Raw genomic sequence first — 9,367 nt, forward strand, 5'->3', positions numbered from 1 at the left:
TTCTTTCCTCTACAGGGCCACCAACCTTGCCTAGTCAATCATTGGGTGGCCTTTTAGGAAGCTCCATGTAGCGGGATGTAGGAAAAAGGCCATGGGCTTGGGGGTTACAGGTTTGCCTCTGGGCCTGCCACTTGCCATCTGTGTTGCTTGGAAATACCCTTCCGCATGTCAGCTCGAAGACAGACGGGCATCCTTACACTGCTTTGTGGGGGTGCTGTCGGAATAAATGAAATAAGGTCGCTAAAGCCCTCAGCGCGGTGCCTGGCTCACAGTGACCTCTTAATGTTAACTATTATTATGATTAATAAGTCACCTAGCCTCAGTGCATGAGAGTAAGATTTCCTTTGTGAACTAATGTCCGCTAATAAACCTAGAGGAAAGAATTTTAAAAACGACCGTTTTGTATCTCCTTAAGGTGCCCTGGTTCGGATGGGCACCAGGAGGGCCCACTGCCAACCTCACCCGCCTTTCCCCTTAGGCTGCCAGAGCTCTTGGACTGTCACTTTGCCAAGTCCTCAGCAGTTCTTGAATCAAAAACACTTGGCTTCTGCAGCAAAGGCTGGTTGATTGTCTGCCTCCATCTTGGCATACGTGACACAGTGACCACTTTGGCAGAAGGCAGACAGGCTGGAGTGAGTACAGGTGAGCGCAAGGAATAAATTTCAGCCTGGGTGTGTGTCTGCTTTGTGCATGGTGGCAAGACGGCCCAAATTCCTCTCCTGCCACCTAAGCCTACCACACTAACAAAGGCACTGTTAGTTACAGAAAGAGATGTCAAGGAAGAAATTCCCCACTGGGAGAGACAAGGCTTGTGGAGTGGAAGGCTTGGATTTCTTTTTCTTCCTTCCTTCCTTCCTTTCTTTCTCTCTCTCTTTCTTTCTTTTTCAGTATACTAGAAGCAGCAAAAATGCACATGGCTCTGGGCTTCTAGTGACTGCAGGGAAGTTTGGAGAATATTTGTATTTAACAAAGATTAAATACAAAAATTTGTATTTGATACCGTTGTGTTCTACTTCATGGAGATGTGGATGAAGAACATCGCCTGCCATATCAGTAAACAAAGGATGTTGAGGCCATCAAGCTATCGGCCACTGCAGCTGCCCCCACTATTCACCCTGAGGGGAACCAGGATGGAAAAGGCCAGGATACTGGCCCTAGAGGGTTAACACGCATGTCAAAGGAATGATTTCACTGAGCCCAGACTCTTACATCTTCCTATACATAGAAAAATTCATTAACTTTAGATATCTCTCTCTTTTTTTAATAAGCAGTAATCTTTTGATGTTCCAGCTACCTGATTTTTGTTGCAAAACTCCTGTTCATCCTGGCTCTTCCCTTACCTCTTCAGAGCTGAGAGTACCGAATTAGAGAATATATTTGCAAAAGATAAGACTAACAAAGGCTTAATTTCCAGAATATATAAACAGCTTATACAACTTAATAATAATTAAAAAAAAGACCCAATCCAAAAATGGGCAGAAGATCTAAACAAGCAATTCTCCAATGAAGACGTACAAGTCGCCAATAGACACGTGAAAAAATGCTCAATATCGCTAATTATCAGAGAAATGCACATTAAAACTACAATGAAGTACCACCTCACACCTGTCAGAATGGCCATCATTAAAAAGTCCACGAACGATAAACGCTGGAGAGGGTGTGGAGAAAAGGGAACCCTCCTACACCGCTGGTGAGAATGTAGTTTGGTGCAGCTGTTATGGAAAACAGTACGGAGAGTCCTCAAAAAACTAAAAATAGACTTACCATATGTTCCAGCAATCCCACTCCTGGGCATATATCCAGAGGGAAACTTAATTCAAAAAGATACAAGTTCATTCTAAGTGAAGTAAGCCAGAAATAGAAAGAAAAATGCCATATGATATCACATACACGGGGAATCATAAAAAAAAAAAAAAAAAAAGACAAACGAACTTATTTACAAAACAGAAACAGACTCATAGACATGGAAAACAAACTTACAGTTACAGGGGGGGAAGTGGCTGGGAAGGGATAAATTGGAAGTTCGAGATTTGCAGATAAGAACTAATATGTATAAAATAGATAAACAAGTTCATACTGTATAGCATAGGGAACTATATTCAATATCTTGTAGGAACTTACGGTGAAAAAGAATATGAAAACAAATATATGTAGTTCTCATATGACTGAAGCATTGTGCTGTACACCAGAAATTGACACAACCTTGTAAACTGACTATACTTCAATTAAATATATATATACTATATATATATAAAACCCAAAAACAAACAAAAAAAGAACTATCCAAGAGGCTGCCTCCCCGGCTTAAGTCCTCAGAACATATGCTGAATAAAACATAATTCTCAACTTCTAGGTTGTGCATTTTTTGTTCAGTCAAGAGAGATGATTAAAACCATAAAAACTTTTTTGGACTGAAATTCTGAATATAAAAATACAATAATGGAAACATAATTGGTTTTTTAAAAGAGAGAGAAAACAAAATAATAAAAAAAAGATCAAGTTGGAAAAGCAACAGCCTTTTGGACAGCAGTACAGTTAACTGTACAGCTAAGCAGAGCCTTGAACCCCAGAACTGGACTTTTTAGAATCTATGTCATAGACCATACTCAGTGGAGGCAAAAATAAATAAATAAATACACACATGCAATCTTACTTATGGTGACATTTTAAATAATAAGAAAAAATGTACAGATAACCAGACAACCAATATGTCTAACTGTAGAAGAACTGTAACAGCGTTATTCTCAAATTCAGATGGTCATTAAAATTATAATTATAAAGACTGTAGAATCATATTTCCTATTACAATTATAAGTGAAAATAATGGAGTACAAGATTATGGACACCACTGGCAAGTAGAAGTTAAATAGCCAAAAATTAAAACAGTGGAGAAGGATTATAATTTACCAGTATTACTTTAAAATTACTCATTATTGCTGCAATTTTTCCAATAAAGAACATTTATTGCTCCAAAATACATTTTCTGAACAAGAGCTGGTGATTGTTTACGAACAATTTCTGTGTCAGGATACCTAAAATATCTGTGAGATTAAAGATATTACAATTTTAATTGATTGGTTTGACGGAAACAGTTAAGGTGAAAATAAAAGTTTCAAAATTTTTATTTTGGGAGAAAAGTAAGATACTTTAGGGAAAAAAATCACAGAAACACTCAGGTTTGTATTTTTTTTAATAATACGAAGTTCTTTTTTCTGTTTCCCCAAAAAATCGCTCTGCACAACTGTCCAAAAGGAGTAACTGCACTTGACCCCGACGTGATTTGAACACGCAACCTTCTGATCTGGAGTCAGACGCGCTACCGTTGCGCCACGAGGCCTTCCCGAAGCCGCGGTTTGACGGATCCCGTGAACAGATACATCATCAGCAATAAGGGGTGGAGTTTTGTTCTCAGGCCCCGCCCCTAGGGTTTTTGTCACAGAGATTCTTTGAGTCGCCAGGGGCAAGACCCGCGCTCACTGAGGAATTAACCATCCTCCTCTGGACAAACTGTGTTTAGGCTCACTTGGTTTGGAGCCCAATTCTTGGACCTCGGGACACTTTGAGCCCACTCAACAGAAATGATTTCACATTTGGGGGATTTATTTGTGGAGTTAATAAAGCTATCACAGTGTCGATGCACATCTGCAGCCGTAGATAAATCTTTAGATTTAATTTCGGTCTTCCAGTGACTCAGAAAACCCCTTTATTTAGCTTCTCTGACCTTGGTTTCTTTATCTGTAGACAGTGTATAATCACAGCCTCTCGCAGGGTGACTGGAGCGCACTGGCGGTGCCGGGAGCCAAGCGCCGTTCACATGTGCGTGCCTCGAAAACCGAAGTCTTTATTTTGGCGTCGCTTGTATCTGTCCTTCGCCTGGGCTCTGGTGCAGTTCCAGAGTCACGTCACTCAAGCCACGGTCTTGTTGTCCTACTTCTTAGATAACTACGGAAAGCAGCTTTTCACGAGGCGTTGGTGGTATAGTGGTGAGCATAGCTGCCTTCCAAGCAGTTGACCCGGGTTCGATTCCCGGCCAACGCAAGCTTTAACCTTTTTCTCAGGCGTTTACCTACCCTAGCCGCATTATCCTTTAAACACGAGTAAGGGACCGCTTTTCTGGGACCCTCACTCACGCTCCTCTCAGCGCTCGGGTATCGGCATGCCAATACATACACGGACGAATATACACACACGGACTGGATTTGCTCAATCTCAAGCTGGCATTGGAAACGCGCATTTATGTCAGGGAAAGAGCACCGTGCAGGAGGTTGTCTGGAGGAGGGATTACGCGGGTGACAGTTTTATGTTTGCCCACCTGTGTTTTTTAAATGATCATCAATGAAATCATCTAATAAGCATACAGAAAGTTGAGAATAACGGCTAAACATCCTTTTGAGTAGAGAGAAAAATGGCTAATTTAGCCACATTTAAAATTCAAGTTATCTGAAATAAAACATAAATTTGAAATTTAGAATGTGAGTTTGAGAGTCAGGATACACTATTCCTCTCCTTCCACCTTTTTCTTCCACTCTTCTTTTTATCTGCATCCTAGGGCTCAGGACAGGTACTTCCTAAGTAGGTAGGTTTTAATGGATGTAAAATGTGGGGAGAAAAGAAACAAAACACTGCATCTCTCCCCGTCGGGGAATCGAACCCCGGTCTCCCGCGTGACAGGCGGGGATACTTACCACTATACTAACGAGGAACGAGCTGATGAAATGTTTCTCCAAATCCCTGATCTGATATCTTTACCAAGCTCAGCTTGCTAATGGCGAGGTTGCTGGGTATTCGGTCCTTCTGTCCACTACGAAATGCTGACCGAAACCCATGCACCTTCTAGATCACAACCGAGCGCGAGTCCCCAGAAAGGCAAAAACCAGCAGGAGTGACCGAAAGACAGGCGACCTCCAAGGCTGCAAAGACCTGAGTTCTGACAGTCCCTGGGCTCTCCCAGAGACACCCCTGAATAGGTCCCAACCCATTTCACTATCTGTTATCCAGTGCTGTCGACTGACGGCTATCAATCAAACCAAAACCAGGCTCTGGCTGTCGAAGAGCGGTACCAAACTGGAAGGAGGGGAGAAGAAAGCCGGTGTCTCGCCCAACTCCGGAGATGCCTGCGCTCTTCTTGGCACGACGAGAAGGAAAACACGCTGTGAGCCTCTTCCTGCCACCAGGTGTCCACTCCGAACAAAAGAGCTCCTAGCAAGCGCTCTTGAAAGGGCGCAGTTCACTCTGATCAACTTCCAGCGCAGCCTCCTCAGTGCCTTTCCGCGTAACCAGCGGCTTGGGGCCTCTCTGATTTCCGCAAAACATGAAAGGCCGGGCTCGTCCGGGATTTGAACCCGGGACCTCTCGCACCCGAAGCGAGAATCATACCCCTAGACCAACGAGCCGACGTGTAGAAGCGACCATGGACGCCTTTAGAGGTCGTTACAGGCTTTGTGAAGTCCTAGGGCCATGATTCATGATGGCCTGGTCTTGGCGTGCACTCAGGGACCACCTGCCCCGACGCGAACTACTCCAGAGCAAGAATCTATATCCGCTCGCGAGTCGCGAGCTTCGACTCCTCCCAGGAAGTAACGTCTGGGAAGTGGAAAGGAGTGGTTTCGGCCTCTCCCCACAAGCAGCCCTCCAGGACTGCCTGAAGCACCCGTGTTCCCTCTCCCTAAGGTCACTGTCTTGGGGCCATTCCGTAATCTGGGGTCTGGACTCTTCCTGGCTCAGCCAGCGGCCCTCAAACCCGGTCCCTGGCGCAGAGCTTTGAAGACACGCGATGCAGTTGCCTGGTTGGGGACAATTAACGAGTCCTGAAATCTGTGAACACCAGCCCCTCTTCCTGTCCTTGCACCTGTTCATCCTTTTGGAGAGACCGGCACTTCGATAGTCCACGGTCTCCCCAGACCGCGTGGTAGTGCCCCGGCGAGGGAATAATTCCTGGGGCCAAGAAGACCCATGGAGGACGTGTCATTGAAATGAGTGGCTGGCGAGGTGGGGCGGGGGGTCGGCTTTCCAAACTGCGTGAGCTTCTAAGCTTTTAATACATTCGCCATGCTCCCACCTGGAAGCTGCCAAGAGTGCTGGCAGGACCTAGTGGGGTCAGCTGCCAGCCACCGTGTTCTGTCTTCCCTCAGCTCGGTTCCTGCTCTGGAATCTTCCCTGTGGGGTTCTGTTCTGCCCCTGCACTCCACCTCCTGGTAGCATTTCTGGGCTGAACCATCTTGTTCCACAGCCCAGTCCTGTGATTTGTGGGGCCAGTCCCTTCTTAATTCCCTACCCGCAGATACTTTGGTGAAGGGGGCTTCAATGAAGGGTCCGGCGCTTTGCTTTTTCTTTCCCAGGTGTCCCTAGTCAGACAGCAGGGGAGGGCAGCAGAGAACACCCTATCCTTTCCTGTCAGAGCCTCTAGACTTTCAGGTAGGTGAAAAGTGCTCAGGTCGGTTTTCTGACATCTCCGTCCCTCTACCCTTTTCCATTTCCTGTCTCCAGCCAGCTTTCCCTTAAGTTTCTAGCTACCTCTCTCTTATCTGGTCTCATGCACTTCATCTGCACAGAGGTGGAAGCCTAAATCCCTTATAAAACATGATGAAAGCTGTGGTCCCTTTTTCTAGGAAAATCCATGCAATATCTATGGACCCCACTTTTAGAATCCAAGAACTAAGGTGTAAACAACTAATGTTGTTTCAACTTTGGTGCTAGTATTTTACATTTTAACAGGAGTCAAAGCTTTAGAGGGAAAATTGAGTTCTAAGGTATAACTTTGGGCAGTCACAGTTGTTTGAAAGGGATTGTGTGGGAAAGGGTGAAAAGATATTCTTGGTGAATTTGAGAAGGTAGTAACTCCTCCCCCTCAGCATTTCCCTAAAATGGAACCCTGGCAACATCCTGAATTTCTTCTCCCTCTTCTTTGGACTTCATAACCTGTCACATACTGAGTCCTATTGTGTTTTTTATACTAAACGTGTCTGTAATTCATCCATTCCTTTCCATCTCTCCTACAGCCGCCCTGGTGCAAGCCTTTGACATTTCTATAACCAACATCTTTTTCTGAAGTTCCCACTCACCCCCACCCCATACTCTCTATATAGCATTTATGTATCTAGCATATTACATAATTTAATTTAAAAACATTTTTGTTGTGTTTATTGTTCGCTCCCGTGTTCCCAGGGCCTAGAACAACAGTTGTTATAGAGTACGTAGTTGTTTAACAGAACATACAGCAAATTTCCACATGATCTTTAAAGTTTAGCTCACCTCCTCCAGAAAGCCTCCCCTGATCATTCTCCACTCTCAGGCCCAATGAGATACCACTTCTCCATGTTCTCACAGCACCCTGTCCCTGCCCTTGGTGCACTGTGTTGTGACTGTGTCTGCCTTTCTATGAGTCCTTTGAGAAAAGGGTTTGTGCCTTATTCATTTGGTTATGTACAGCGTGCAGGCCAGTGCTTGGCACAAATCTGGTCTAGGTGGTGCTGCGTCACTTACTGACCTGTCACTTTGATTTAGCAGTTCCTTTAAGCAAACACTTGTGCTCAGACATCTTGCAGTGGTTCCTGGGCCAAAGGATGGTGTCTAGACCTTTCTGCCTATCTTCCAAGGAAGTTTAGGCCCCGCCAACGGCCCATGGATCCTGCTTCTTGCCTGCTTCTCTGCAGCATTTACTTCTACTCTCACCAGCCTGGATTCAGAAATGTACCCTGCCCTGCCACACCAGGCTTTCAGTAGACCCCACCCACATTGTGCTCACTTCTACTCTCATCCTGTCCACAGGGTCCCAGCTCTTCTGCACCCTCTTGCAGGAAACCAGATGTCGCCATGCCAGGCATATCTCCTGCTAATTCTTAACCCTGACTGCCAGCTTGTGAAGACAAATGAAGATAACTATATGTGAAGGGCCTGGCACGGAAACTGCACATAGAATACACACCCCGTCCCCTCAATTTTTTAAAAATAGGAATAATTATTTAATATATATATACATATATAATTCTGAGGCCCCAAACCAAAAGAACTATAATGAAAAACCAAACAAAACAAATTGACTCAGGTTCTAAGGGACGTCCTGGAGTGGGGGAAGATGCCAAGTCGTTGGGACTGCCAGGGCTAGCCCACCAGCACCAGTAGAGTGTGGCATCAGCTGAGTAAAGCAAGGTGCAGGCCTGCTCAGGGTTCCCACCCAGGTCGCGGCACAAGCTTTGGAGCAGTCTCATGGAACTGGGAGCTCATCTCAGCAGGAAACCTCGGTGCTCTGAGCACAGAACTGGAACCCTTGCATCCTCCAGTATAAAAGGTATTGATGAGTTCTTTAGTATATAGAGATTCAACAACAAAACGAAAAGACATTCTCTCCCGAGGTTGAACTAAGGCACCGCTGGGATTCGAACCCAGGATCTCCTGTTTACTAGACAGGCGCTTTAACCAACTAAGCCACGGCGCCAAAGCCGTGAGACGTCTTTCTGGAGGGGTGGTACACGACTACACCTCCAGGAACCTGGTCACAACTTCAATTTTTCTGAAAGTAATTTTGACAAATCTCTGAGTTTGGCGTCAAACATCCACCTGTGAGCTCTCCCCAGTATTGAAATAAGTAAATCAAACACCTTAATCCTACCCAGATGAGCACGCTTGGGACTCTGATTCCGAGCCGGGGGGGGGGCCAACCGGATCAATCAGCCTCACTCTCTGATCTTGGAGGGAAGGGATGTGAATGCAAGATGGAGAAGAAAAAGCTTTCGTAGTCGGCAGGATTCGAACCTGCGCGGGGAGACCCCAATGGATTTCTAGTCCATCGCCTTAACCACTCGGCCACGACTACACAACCGCGGTAAGACATTTTGTCCCGAGCCTTTCATAGTTCTCCATGCCCCGAAAACACTTCCCTCTTAAGATTCCGTATTTTGGGGCTTTGGGCTAGGCAAGGACAGCAAAGGACAGACTTGTAACCCACGTCCCGCTTGTGGCGCCGCCCTACACACGCTCCACTTTACTGGGATCCTCTTCCCCCCATTCTCCCACCCACCTCCAACAACGCGCTCCCACGGAAGGGTTGACGCGGCAGCCGCCGGGGAACTCTCCCGCAGCCCAAGCCCCTGGAATGCCCTTCCAAACCTTGGTGTGAAGGAGTGAAGTTTTAAAAAGTGAATCCGTCAACGTTTGCGATTGGAAAGTTCACTGGCTGTGGCGGAAAACTTCCATGTACAGCGGGTATGGAGGTGGGGTAAGGGAAAAACAGAACAAAGCTTCTTGGCCCGTACGGGGATCGAACCCGCGACCTTGGCGTTATTAGCACCACGCTCTAACCAACTGAGCTAACCGGCCAGCTGTCAAATTCTAGTCCTTCGAGTCTTCACATGTGTATGTATCACTATAC

At 45.8% G+C, this 9,367-nt stretch overlaps 7 non-coding genes across 7 annotated transcripts; 1 reads left to right on the forward strand and 6 right to left on the reverse strand.

Moving 5' to 3' along the window:
- Nucleotides 1–3,265: 3,265 nt before the first annotated feature.
- TRNAW-CCA lies at nt 3,266–3,337 on the reverse strand. The gene has a single exon. It is a non-coding gene; the product is annotated as a tRNA-Trp (tRNA).
- A 629-nt stretch (nt 3,338–3,966) lies between these two features.
- Nucleotides 3,967–4,038, forward strand: TRNAG-UCC. The gene has a single exon. It is a non-coding gene; the product is annotated as a tRNA-Gly (tRNA).
- A 592-nt stretch (nt 4,039–4,630) lies between these two features.
- TRNAD-GUC lies at nt 4,631–4,702 on the reverse strand. The gene has a single exon. It is a non-coding gene; the product is annotated as a tRNA-Asp (tRNA).
- Nucleotides 4,703–5,321: 619 nt separating this feature from the next.
- TRNAP-CGG lies at nt 5,322–5,393 on the reverse strand. The gene has a single exon. It is a non-coding gene; the product is annotated as a tRNA-Pro (tRNA).
- Nucleotides 5,394–8,360: 2,967 nt separating this feature from the next.
- Nucleotides 8,361–8,434, reverse strand: TRNAT-AGU. The gene has a single exon. It is a non-coding gene; the product is annotated as a tRNA-Thr (tRNA).
- Nucleotides 8,435–8,730: 296 nt separating this feature from the next.
- TRNAS-AGA lies at nt 8,731–8,812 on the reverse strand. The gene has a single exon. It is a non-coding gene; the product is annotated as a tRNA-Ser (tRNA).
- A 429-nt stretch (nt 8,813–9,241) lies between these two features.
- TRNAI-AAU lies at nt 9,242–9,315 on the reverse strand. Its single transcript has one exon. It is a non-coding gene; the product is annotated as a tRNA-Ile (tRNA).
- Between the last annotated feature and the right edge of the window lie 52 nt (nt 9,316–9,367).

The sequence above is a fragment of the Camelus ferus genome, chromosome 16 (genome assembly GCF_009834535.1).
Source record: "Camelus ferus isolate YT-003-E chromosome 16, BCGSAC_Cfer_1.0, whole genome shotgun sequence".
Taxonomy (NCBI): domain Eukaryota; kingdom Metazoa; phylum Chordata; class Mammalia; order Artiodactyla; family Camelidae; genus Camelus; species Camelus ferus.